The sequence below is a fragment of the Manis pentadactyla genome, chromosome 13 (assembly GCF_030020395.1).
Source record: "Manis pentadactyla isolate mManPen7 chromosome 13, mManPen7.hap1, whole genome shotgun sequence".
Lineage (NCBI taxonomy): Eukaryota > Metazoa > Chordata > Mammalia > Pholidota > Manidae > Manis > Manis pentadactyla.
Genome location: NC_080031.1, coordinates 7,430,187 through 7,442,686, shown reverse-complemented (window position 1 = coordinate 7,442,686; position 12,500 = coordinate 7,430,187). Strand labels below are relative to the sequence as shown.

The 12,500-nt window shown below is 42.0% G+C and overlaps 1 long non-coding RNA gene across 2 annotated transcripts; it reads left to right on the top strand.

The window, feature by feature from the left end:
- Positions 1-8,767: 8,767 nt before the first annotated feature.
- Positions 8,768-10,482, top strand: LOC130680293 (uncharacterized). 2 transcript variants are annotated; one of them, XR_008993247.1, is made up of 3 exons: positions 8,768-9,333; positions 9,548-9,645; positions 9,734-10,482. It is a non-coding gene; the product is annotated as an uncharacterized LOC130680293 (long non-coding RNA). The 2 variants fall into 2 exon arrangements; XR_008993246.1 differs by lacking the exon at positions 9,548-9,645.
- Positions 10,483-12,500: the final 2,018 nt, after the last annotated feature.

The window sequence follows — 12,500 nt, the reverse complement described above, 5'->3', positions numbered from 1 at the left end:
CAATGAGATATCACCTCACACCAGTAAGGATCGCCATCATCGAAAAGACAAACAACAACAAATGTTGGCGAGGTTGTGGAGAAAGGGGAACCCTCCTACACTACTGGTGGGAAAGTAAACTAGTTCAACCATTGTGGAAAGCAGTATGGAGGTTCCTGAGAATGCTCAAAATAGAAATACCATTTGACCCAGGAACACCACTTCTAGGAATTTACCCTAAGAATGCAGCGCTCCAGTTTGAAAAACACAGATGCACCCCTATGTTTATCGCTGCACTGTTTACAATAGCCAAGATATGGAAGCAACCTAAATGTCCATCAGTGGATGAATGGATAAAGAAGATGTGGTACATATACACAATGGAATATTACGCAGCCGTAAGACAAAAACAGATCCTACCATTCGCAACAACATGGATGGAGCTAGTGGGTATTACGCTCAGTGAAATAAGCCAAGCGGAGAAGGACAAGTACCAAATGATTTCACTCATATGTGGAGTATAAGAACAAAGGAAAACTGAAGGAACAAAACAGCAGCAGAATCACAGAACCCAAGAATGGACTAATAGTTACCAAAGGGAAAGGGACTGGGGAGGATGGGTGGGAAGGGAGGGATAAGGGCGGGGAAAAAGAAAGAGGGCATTACGATTAGCATGTATAGTGCGTGGGGGACACGGGAAGGCTGCGCAGCACAGAGAAGACAAGTAGTGATTTTACAGCATCTTACTACACAGATGGACAGTGACTGTGAAGGGGTATGTGGGGGAGACTTGGTGAAGGGGGGAACCTAGTAAACATAATGATCTTTCTGTAAGTGTAGATTAATGATACCAAAATGAAAAAAAAAAAGAATGTCCACAACTGTATTACTTGAAATTACAAAAATTCTGAAGAAAAGGCCCTTATATCAAAGAACAGGCAATTGGGTAAACTGCATTATATTCACAAAATAAATGCCACTCAGCAATGGAAATTAATAATTTATAGCTCACTGTCACTGCTTCCTCATTAATATGAATGACTTTTAAAAACAAGAAACTGAAGAAGATACAAATAAATGGAACGATAGTCTGGACTCACAATTTGGAAGAACACATACTTTAAAATGTCCGTATTACCCAAAGCAATCTACAGATTCAATGTAATACCTGTCAGAATTCCAGTGGTGTACTTCACACAACTAGAACAAATAATTCTCAAATTTATATGGAGTCACAAAAGATCCCAAACGGTCAAAGCAATCTTGAGAAAGAACAAAGTTGGAGGTATCACATTCCCTGATTTCAAACTATATAACAAAGCTACAGTAATCAAAAACAGTATGGTATTGGTGCAAAAACAGACATGCAGATCAGTGGAATAGAACTAAGAGTCCAGAAATAAACCCGCACATATGAACAATTAATCTATGATGAGAGCCAAGAACATACAATGGAGAAAGGACAGTCTCTTCAATAAAGGCTGTTGGGAAAATGGGGCAGCCATGTGCAAAATAATGAAACTAGATCACTATCTTATACCATATACAAAAATAAACTGAAAATGGACTAAAGAATTGAATATAAGGCCCAAAACCATTAAATTACTGAGGGAAGCATAAGTGGTGAGAACTTTGATGTTGGTTTGTGACATCTTTGTGAATCTGACTCCAAAGCCAGGACAACAAAAGCAAAAATAAATCAACGGGATGACATCAAACTAAAAGGCTTCTGCAGAGCAAAGGAAACCATCACCAAGATGAAAAGGCAACCTACTCAATGGGAGAAGATATTTGCAAACCAGGTAACTAATAACGGGCTAATACCCAAAACATGTACGGAACTCATACGACTCAACAACAAAAAAACAAACAACCCAGTTAATGAATGGGCAGAGGACCTGAAAAGACATTTCTTCAAAGGAGACATGCTGAATGGCCTACATGCACAAGAAAAGATGCTCCACATCACTAATTACTAGAGAAATGAAAATCAAGACCACAATGATTATCACCTAACATGTTAGAATGGCTCTTATTAAAAAGACAAAGAACAACAAGTGTTGGGGAGGATGTGGAGAAAAGGGAACCCTCATACACTGTTCGTGGGATTGCAACTGGTGCAGCCACCATGGAAAACAGTATGGAGACTCCAAAAAAAATTAAGAATAGAACCACTATATGACCCAGCTATTCCACTTTGGGGTATTTCTCTGAAGAATATGAAAACACTAAAAAAGATAAAGATATAAGCAACTGTATGTTCATTGCAGATTATTTACAATAGCCAAGATACAGAGACAACCAATACATGAATGGATTAAACATGTATATTTATACAATGGAATACTACTCAGCCATAAAGGAATGAAATCTTGCCATTTGTAACAATATGGATAGACCTTGAAGGTATTATGCCAAGTGAAATAAGTCAAAGACAAATACCATATGATTGTACTCATATGTGGAAACTAAAAAAAAAAAAAAAGACTGCACAAAAAAGTAAAGCAAAATGAGATGGAGAACAGCCTAGTATTTACCAGAGGGGAAGGAGGGTGGGGGGTGGGGGAAGGGGGTCAACTGTATGGCGATGCATGGTAAGTAGACTCGTGGTGGTGACCACTCTGTGGTGTATATGCATGTCGAATTATAAAGCTGTACACTAAAATTTACATAATTGAAAAAATGCTGAACAGATAAAATAACCAATCACAAGACCATTTATAGTATAATTCAGCTTATACAAAATGTTTAAACATTGAAGAGTAATCATCATATTGTTTAGGCTCACATACACATGGTCTAAACTGTGAAAGAAAGAATAAACACAAAGTCGGAATCGTGATTTCCTTGGAGGGTGGGATGTGTAAGTAGGAGAGACAGAAGGGGAAACCCGAACTCTTAACTCCCTTCTCCAACCTGCTGCTCCTCCACCAGTCTCCGCCTCTGCAGGAGATATTTTTTTATTTCTCTCTTCCTCTCACACCCCCATGTAACTAATCAGCAAGTCCTATCAACTGGTATCTTTAAACCCCAATCGTGCCCAATTCTTTCCATTTCCTTTACTTGACTCAGGCCCAAGCATCCATCATCTTCTCACTGAACTACTGCAGCAGCTCTCCTCCTGCTTTCATGACTAGACAATTCATCCTGTATGAAGCAGCCAAGTGATCTTTTCAAAATTTAAGTCAGATCATGTCCTTTATACCCGCCAATAACCTCCCTCACACTTAGAGCAGAATCTCGTCTCTTTATCAGTCTTCAGGGCTTCATTTCATCTGTACTCTGCTTACCTCTCTAAACTTAACTCCTCCCACCCTTTTCCTAGCCAGCTGGGTTTCAGACAGCGTGGCTTTCTACTTCTCCAACTTGCCAAGCTGATCCCCCCTCTTGAAGCATTCACAAGACTGCCCTTCCCTGGCTTTTGGCTTAGCTGGCTTCATCGCAGCATTTAACCCTCAAATAAACTTAAACACAAATGTCACCTTCTCAATTGCCTGACCACACCATCAAAAACAGCACAACTGACACCCTCGCTTACCCCTTCACCTTTATTCTTACCACCATCTATTAGTGCTTGTTTTAGGTACCTCTCCAAATCAGGGATTTGTCAGTCCAGTTCAGTGTTATTTGGAGCAATGCCCAGCACATGGCAACAAGTATTTGTTGGATGAATGAAAAAGTGAATTTTATTTTGAATAAGCACTATGTAATGTCTTCTGGCAGTGAAATGAAAATCAAGTACACCAATGAGGGGTATGACAGAGAAGAGAAACTTTGCAAATCACTGGAAAAGCATTAATCTAAGAAGAATGTGAGTTCAAATCATCCTTTTCTCAATAGTACTAGTAAAAGATCACATTCCTAAAGACCGTTAGTGAATTATTGGTTTAAGTTCCACACAGCCACACAGTTGGAGTCTGGGGAAGGGTGTCACCTGTTTAAATCTCGTTGTTAGAAGAGCACTGTGATTAAGAGCATGAGCTTCCGTTCAGCTTGAGTTCAATTATGAATCCGTCCTGGACTTTGACCAAGTTCCTTCCCTTTCACGCCTGCTTTCTCATTTGTAGAATGGAGCTATTAACAGCTACTTCATAGAGTTATTGTTAAAATTAAATAAGGTTTTTAAGGCATCTAGTTGTGCCTGGCATATAGTTAAGTGGTCAGTGAATTGTAGTTATTATTATGAAAGCTCGGCATAGGAAAAGTCCATACAAATGGGAGAGCTTAAACGAGTTAAATACTAACCAAACAACCCCCACCTCTCCCAGAAATGAACAGTTATATACAATGTCCCAGAAACATATATGCCAGGACCAAATCCATTTCCCTCCAGAAAGACAAACATACACAAAGGTTAATACACAAGTATGGGCAATGCACTTTGATAACACCAAGGGCCACACACAAAACTGTATCTTAAAAGGGAAAGTCACAGAATCCCCTACATGAAAAATAAGGGGGAAGCACTATAAAGGCACAGAAAAGCACAGTGGGAAAACAGTGTGGCTTGTGTGCGGTGTGGGAGGAGGGCTAGAAGATGGAGGAGGGCTGGAAGATGAACGTGGGCTTCCAGGACCAAAAGAAAAGTGGCTGAGGTCTGTTCCAAAGTTTGCACTTTATTCTTCAGGCAGTGGGGAAATAAAGGGGAAAGACTTTAACACAGAAATTTGATACCAGTCCTTCTAAAGAAGGCAGAACACCTTTACAGCTTTACATACCATATAGGTCCACTACATTACAACGGAAAATAAATTTTAGGCCTGAATTCTTGAAACATGAGCAATTTGTTTATTAACAAAGACTGACACAGAACCTATTCTCACTTTTTATTACTTGGATGACCATTGTTGTGATGATGATCATTATATGAAAATAGATAAACATCTATTGTTTACTATGTGCCTTGTACTAGTTGTTTTACATGTGTTCCCCCATTCAATTCTCACAACACCCATATGAGTACCACCACGAAGCCCATTTTACAGATCAGAAAACTAAAACAAACAGAAGTGATGGTCAAATGGCTAATGAGTGAGACAGGATTCAAATTCCAGCTGCCTGACTCCAAAGCCCTAAAATTAAGCTAATACGAAGTGATACTTCTTAGTTAATCTACATCATTTGATCAAAAAATTGTATGTGTATACTTACTGTAATTCAAACATCATGCTAGGTTAGTGATTCTTCCTAGATTCTGACTCAGTAAGTCTAGAGAGGCATTTTCAGAAATCTGCCATTTTAACCACAAATTCAGTCAATTCTGACTCTCTTCGTCCATGAATTACACTCTAATGAACACTGTGCTGGGTGTTCTAGAGATTCGAGGACATTTGGGCTTCCTGTCCTCTATGAGTTTACAACCTAAAAAGGGTAAAAACAAGGTACACAAATAATACAAAGCAATATAGGAAAAGTAGTAGACAATACAGCCAAGAAATACTTCAAGGAAGAGGAGTCATATGTAATGAAATGAAGAGGAATAGGATTTCAAGAAGAAAATGAACACATTTCCTACAGACTCTCCAAAATAAGGTTACCCACAAAGGACGTTACAATGAGTAGACAGTTTGGCAAGAACTGAGGATCTACACTGAGGAACAGAAAAATAATGTCAGGAAAAAAGTAGAAGCCGTAGAATGCCCTCCGTGTCCAACCCCTAAACACTATGGGCTTTATTCTCAGTACTGGAACTGGGGAGCTGCTAATCGTTTCTGAGGAGGGAAATGATAAATTACAGCAATATTCCTTGGAAGAGCACCCTCGTGAAGCTATGCAAATCAAGTAGGACAAGAATAACAGACAATGGGAACAGTTAGGCTGTCAGAATCCTAATGTGAAAGAAATAAACGTCAGAACAGAGTGGTGGAAAAGAAGAAAAAGGGAGCAATGGTAGCACTTAATGAGTAACTGCATGTGGGGCAAGGCAACAACCACAGCTAAATGATTTCCTCATATCTGAAGCCCAAATTGTTTCACTGTCAGTTTCAGGTTACTTTTAGAACTTTTTCTTCTATAGCTAACTAGGCCCAAAATATATAAAGAGTTCACTTATTTAAAACATAGCCCATGACTAAGAAGTCAGGGAAAGGCCGCTGAGCAGCCAAAATACACGTCACATAGTTTATACACTAAAAAAAAAGCATAGACATGTCACATACATATTATATATACATACATGTCACACATATGCATCACATACATACTGTTGTATATGTGTGGCACATACATATGTATGTCACATACATACTACATATAAAGGAAAGAAGAACATTCAGGGCTACACCATCTCACTTTGCACACAGAGTTCTAAGAAATGTAAGCACCTAATTTCCAAACCCACAGCAGTTTTGAAGTAAACATTGGAAGAGAAAAGAGCCTGCTATACAGGTGGACATACTTGAGTCTGAGGATCAAGAGAAGAAATAAAAACTATAAAAAAGTAGACACAATCACTCAGGGTGAATTCTCCACAACTGTTCATTGATACATAGGTACATATGATTCCCAGAAAAATGAAATTAATGAGACTCTTCCTTAATTTTCCAAACACCTGCCGAAAAAACCAAGCTTTTAAACACTCATTAAAGCTAAATATTTTTAAACAAATATTTACCTGATTAAATTTTTAAAGAATGGCTGATACATGCCGATATATCCCCTCTCATCAGTAACTAAGGTAGGGTCAATACATAAAGGTAAGTAAAACATTTTACAACACACAAAGTTTGAAGATGGTAAGAAGGCTTTCATGAGGCATCTACTCAAGAATGTGGTCCCACTGATGAAGTTTAATTTGCGCAAGCAGTTCCTAAAGGCTGTGCCTTTGAAATCCATGTTCCAAATAATATGGACGCATCCTCAACAAAAATCAACACTATTAAACTGGTCTTAAATACATACCCTATAAATTTACCTACTGAAATCAGGCAACATCATTCGACACTCGACATCCTATAACAACAGACCGTGTGACAACGTTCAGAAGGACTTTAAACTCAGCAACACATGAAGGCCTCTCAACTTGCTCACCCACACTCATTAATATTTATTACAGCAGTCATATAGGGACCTCACCTATTTTATAAACACACAAAAGCATCATTTCCATGGGGGGACTTTAGATACTAAACTGACTCAAAGTTATACTTAAATTTATGATTAAGTTTAAACTATATATTAAAGCCTATATTTTTAACCATGTAGAAAAAATATGCCATCAATTAATTATTGAAATAATGAGTTTAGAGTTCAGTTGAGACTTTTTTTAAATAGCAAAAGAGCAAACAATATGACGCTGTAACATTAAAATAGAATTAACTGTTGTAGGGACAAAAGCAAAGGATAGAGAAAATTAAAGCAAACATTATTTCAAAAATTTCATCAAAAGATCAGGCAATATTAAGATATCAAAGAGTAAGATTATGGTACAAAACACCTGTTAAATATGCTACATGTTATAAACATTTAAAAAATATGTAGTCAACTCTGCGTGGCCGGTTTGCCTCCACCCCCACCCGACCTACCTCCTTATCATCACCCTCACTCTCTAGAAGCAACATGAGGACACTAATTAAAGCCAAAGAAATGTGGCTTGTGGTGCTTTTCAAATTGCAACTTGTGTCCCAAAAATCAATTTAGCATATTTCGGCAAGCATTTTTTTAATGAAAGAGAACGGAATTGTGTAATGAGTAAAAACTACTTCGTGAAACGTTTCATTCATGTACTATGTACAAGATCATGATGTGAACGTACTTCTTACTATGGGGCATGTTAAAAAAAAAGTCTGAAAGCTCTTACCCTCTAGATCTAGGTCTACTGCCTCAGGATTTAAAAGCTAAATGTTTTCATTAGCCCTCAGCATCTACATATAACCTCTTTGCTCAAGATGGACTCTCGGAAATGAATTTAAGAGCTCAGGGCAGCATAAAAAGAACTGGGGCATGCCTCAGCTAAGCCTGTATTTGGACCCGAAAGCACTGCTCACGTCCCCAAACCACCACCCTTGGCGGTTCCTACAAGCTCCTTGTAGCTTAGCAACCTCCAGAGCAGAGCTCCGCCTTCCTCCGCTGACTGCAAACAGTTCAACTCTTCCATCAACTTTCCTAACTACAACTTCTGGAATAACTGTTTCCCAAACGAAGACAGCATTAAATCTGCCCGCTTCACGCATTCCCAGAATGTCTTCAAAGGATAGGACCCTGAACTCTGTACTCCCCACTCCCACAGAGAATGAAGCTTCACACAGATCCTTACACTCCCCCCTCCCAAGACCAAGTACCCTCCCTCCAGGCCCTCTCTCACTCCAGACCCCCCATTCTCGGCGTTTCCCAGCTTGGGAGCAAAAGATTCTCCCAAAAGCCCCTATGAAACTACCGCATTCTTTTCTCGGCGCCCGGAAGGTGCGGGCCTCCCGTCGCAGGGGCTTGGGAAGGACTGCCGGCTCCCGGCCCTACCGAACCTCCCTGGGGACAGGTCGTAGCCGCCTTTTATTTTGCACAGACGAGTTTCCTATTTCCCCAGCGGCTGCACACTCTCCACCTCCTGCCAGCCAGGGGCACCCTCCCCTCCCCCACGCCCTGGGGCGCAGCCAGAAGCCCGGATTCCCCCTGGAACTCAGGCTCCCCGTACGCTCCCCGCTCCGCCCGGCCGGGCCCCATCCTCCCCCGGGCCCTCCTCCCAGGCAGCTCTTCCCGCGTTTCCTCGCACCGCGCCAGGCAGGGACGGCACTACGCGCCTCGGGCCTCGGAAGCCGGCGAGGACGGCGGTCCCGGGCCCCACTCACCCCTCAGCCCGCCCGTCGGCTCCGCGGGCTGCGTCTCTCCTACCCGCTCTCGACCACCGCCGTCGCCGCCGCTCGGCCTCCGGCCTGATCCCGGCCGGACCCCAACCGGTCCGTTCACCGTTCCCCGCTCGGGCCGCCGGCGCCTGGAGTCCAGCATTGACCCGGAAGCAGACTTCGCGGCCCAACAACAACACGTGACCTGGCCGCACGTGCCACGTCCGCTGCGTGAATGGGAGGGGCGCCGGAGGAGCGGGTCCTCCCGAACCCAGCTCCGGTTGCCACGGCGACGGGGGGATGTCCGTGCAGGGCTGGTCGCCGCTAGACACCCACTTCGTCTGCTCTCTTGCCGGTCTTGATGGGACGTCCTAGGCGCGAAGGAGGAGTACAGACGGTCACATCAGAGCGAGCCGGGCAAGGCCGCCCCCGGCCTGGCAGGCTGCTGCCTTACGGAACGGAGCACTGGGTTGACTCTTTCCAGACTCACCTGGAATCTTGTCCAGGCTCCGCCACTAATTTGCTGTGTGACCCTGATCACTCACTTCCTGTCTGTGGCTTCAACTGTCCTCACTAGGTGAGCTCCGACTGTGATAAGATCCCACAATGCTTTTGCACGAGCATGTGGTAGCGCTCTGGCTTTTATTCTGTGTCCTCTTTGCAAGGCCTGTGGCATCCTGAGCTCTCAGTGCTCCAACACCAATGGAGAAACACCAGCTCCCACTCACAAAGCCCCTTGTCGGTACCAGCACTATATGTACACTATTTCTAATTTTACAACCCTCCAAAAGTAGGTATTTTATAGACTCGAGAACCGAAGTTCACAGATCAAGTGATCCACCCAAGGCACGCAGTTAGTAAAAGTGACCAGGCTGACATTGGAATCCAGGTGAGTCTGGGACCCGAGTAAAATCCATGCATCCATTCACTAACGGGCTGTGATTGCTTATGTACTTATTTGCCCCTTCCTTTTGCAGGAACATACATGGAACAGGGATGATGCTGGCTGATCCTGAAGAGAATTTAATCTTGTATGGATATACTAGCTGAAGTGCTAGAACGTGAAGAGGAGCATAAGATGTGCATGCTTTCATGTGATGTGTGTCAGGGAGTGTGTGAGGAGCTGTGATATGCATGCATATGTACATATTGGTTCCTTGAAAGAGGGAGACAAAATTCTTTTCTGGGGGGGCACCCAGTGGTGGTTTTCCAGCATCGGTTCCTGGGGACTTACTTCTCTTGTTTTGTTTTATTTTGTCTTACCCCATAGGCACGGCTTAGAGGAGTTAGAGGAGAAAACAAGCTGAAATGAACTAGCTAAAGAAAATAGTCTGAGGTCAAGGGGAAGGTAAGCCAAGTGTGTGGCTTGGATGGCTGAGGGGAGGATTACCCTCCTCCTTCTGCAAAGAGTAGAGCACCTTTCTGACACTTTAGGATTAATGGCTTTAGGAGCATCAGGATCATTAGCATGACCACTGTCAAAACTAGCCTCAGTGGCAAGAACCATAAGAAGAGCAGAGTGACACTGCACATAGGAGGAAGAACAAGATGGAGACTGCATGGATACTTCAGGGACAGACTTACACGGGCTCAGGTGCCCTTGGGGACCCTCAGAAATGCTTAGGAGGCTAGATATCCTGTGAGCAACTAGGAGAAAAGGCAAGAAATGTGGTTTATTATTGTTAAATACTTTGTACAATGTATATAAATATATATTTTGTGTATATATGTGGCTGAGTGTGATTAGTCACAGACTTCTTTGTTTCTTTGAGATACCCTTGAGTCATTTTTTTCTTTTATTCCCATCTCTCCCCTTACGGAGCAAACTCCTAAAAACTAAAATCAATTTCTCTATCCATCTCCCATCTATCTCCATGAGATAGCCAGAATTACCATTCTAAAACTCATGTGATGTTATTCTGCGGAGCCTAAAATCCTTCCAAGGCCACCCAGGATCTTACTATACTGATGAACAGTGACTGCATCAGTGTAAAGTTACAATTCTTAACATGCTCCTCGAGGCTTTTCATGATCTGGTCTTGCTGATTTTTCCATCTCATTTCTTGCTGTTGCCTCCTGTCTCCTCTTGCTTTATGCCTGCCCCGTTCAATCTGGTTGTCACTAGCCACATGGGGCTATTTAAATTTAAACTAACTAAGTTACATTAAAATATAATTTCCTGAGTCACATGACACTAGCCACATTTCAAGTGCTCAGTAGCCATATTGCATAGCAGCCCTCAGTGGATTAGGCAGATACAGAATAGTGTCATCATCACAGAAAGCACTTTGGGCAGGGCTGCTCTACTGTCAGCTCCTCACGTCTGATGGGTTCCATGGGAATTCGCTCTCCTAAGCCTTCTGCTTGAAACACTCTTCCTCCACCTCCTTGAAACTGAAAATTATACACAATTGTTCATTTTCTTGTTTCTTTTTTTTTAGTAAGGTATCATTGACAATCTTATGAAGGTTTCACATGAGCAGCATTGTGGTTTCTGCAGTCACCCATATTATCAAGTCCCCCCCCCACACCCCATCGCAGTCACTGTCCATCAGCGTAGTGAGATGCTAGAGAATCACTACTTGTCTTCTCTGTGCCACACTGCCTTCCCCATGACCCCCCTATATTATGTGTGCTAATCATGATGCCCCTTAATTCTCTTCTTCCTTCCTCCCCACCCCCTTCCCTTTGGTAACCACTAGTCCATTCTGTGAGTCTGCTGCTGTTTTATTCCTTCAGTTTTGCTTTGTTGTTATACTCCACAAATGAGTAAAATCATTTAGTACTTGTCTTTCTCCGCCAGGCTTATTTCACTGAGCATAATACCCTCTAGCTCCATCCATGTTGTTGCAAATGGTAGGATTTATTTTCTTCTTATGGATGAATAATATTCCATTGTGTATATGTACCACATCTTCTTTATCCATTCATCTACTGATGGACACTTAGGTTGCTTTCATATCTTGACTATTGTAAATAGTGCTGTGATAAACATAGGGGTGCATATGTCTTTTTGAATCTGGGATCTTGTTTTCTTTAGGTAAATTCCTAGAAGTGGAATTCCTGGGTCCAATGGTGTTTCTGTTTTTAGCCTTTTGAGGAGCCTTCTTGTTTCTTTGATAAGCATGTAAGACTCAGTGAAGACAGAAGCTAGGTTTGTTTCGTTCACGATTGATTCTTCATTGTCTCTAAAGGATTCTTATATAGGAGGAGAGTAAATATTGAAATAAAATGGGAGGAAATAATAGGCAAAGTTCTGGTCGTTTTACTAGAAATGATTGCTAATTCAATTGTTTTGACCTACAAAAAGCAATTTCATATGGTTCAGCCTAATAGTAAGAAAGAACTTTGGAAGAATTGGAGCTGCTTCAATCAGCTCTAATGAGCTGCCTGCCACCAGGATAGGTTAAGTAAAGGCAGAATGCAGAGAACAACGTATGAATGATTCCTGGATCAGTTAGACTGGCTGACGAGTCTGAGTCTAAGATTTGAAGTTTGTGTTCCTCTGAATGAATATATTAGAACAATGTATGAGTAATTCTTGGATCAGTTAGATGAGCTGACCTGTCTAATTCTAAGATCCTAAATCTGTGCGTTGTGCCAAGTGAGGCTTTAATTTAGGGCCGAGTATGCTGTAACAACAATCGTAGCTGGCTACGATCTCTGTGCCAGACTGCCTGAGCTTCTTCACACAGATTATTTCTTTGACTCTTCACAGTGATTTTTATGAAGTACATTTGGGAT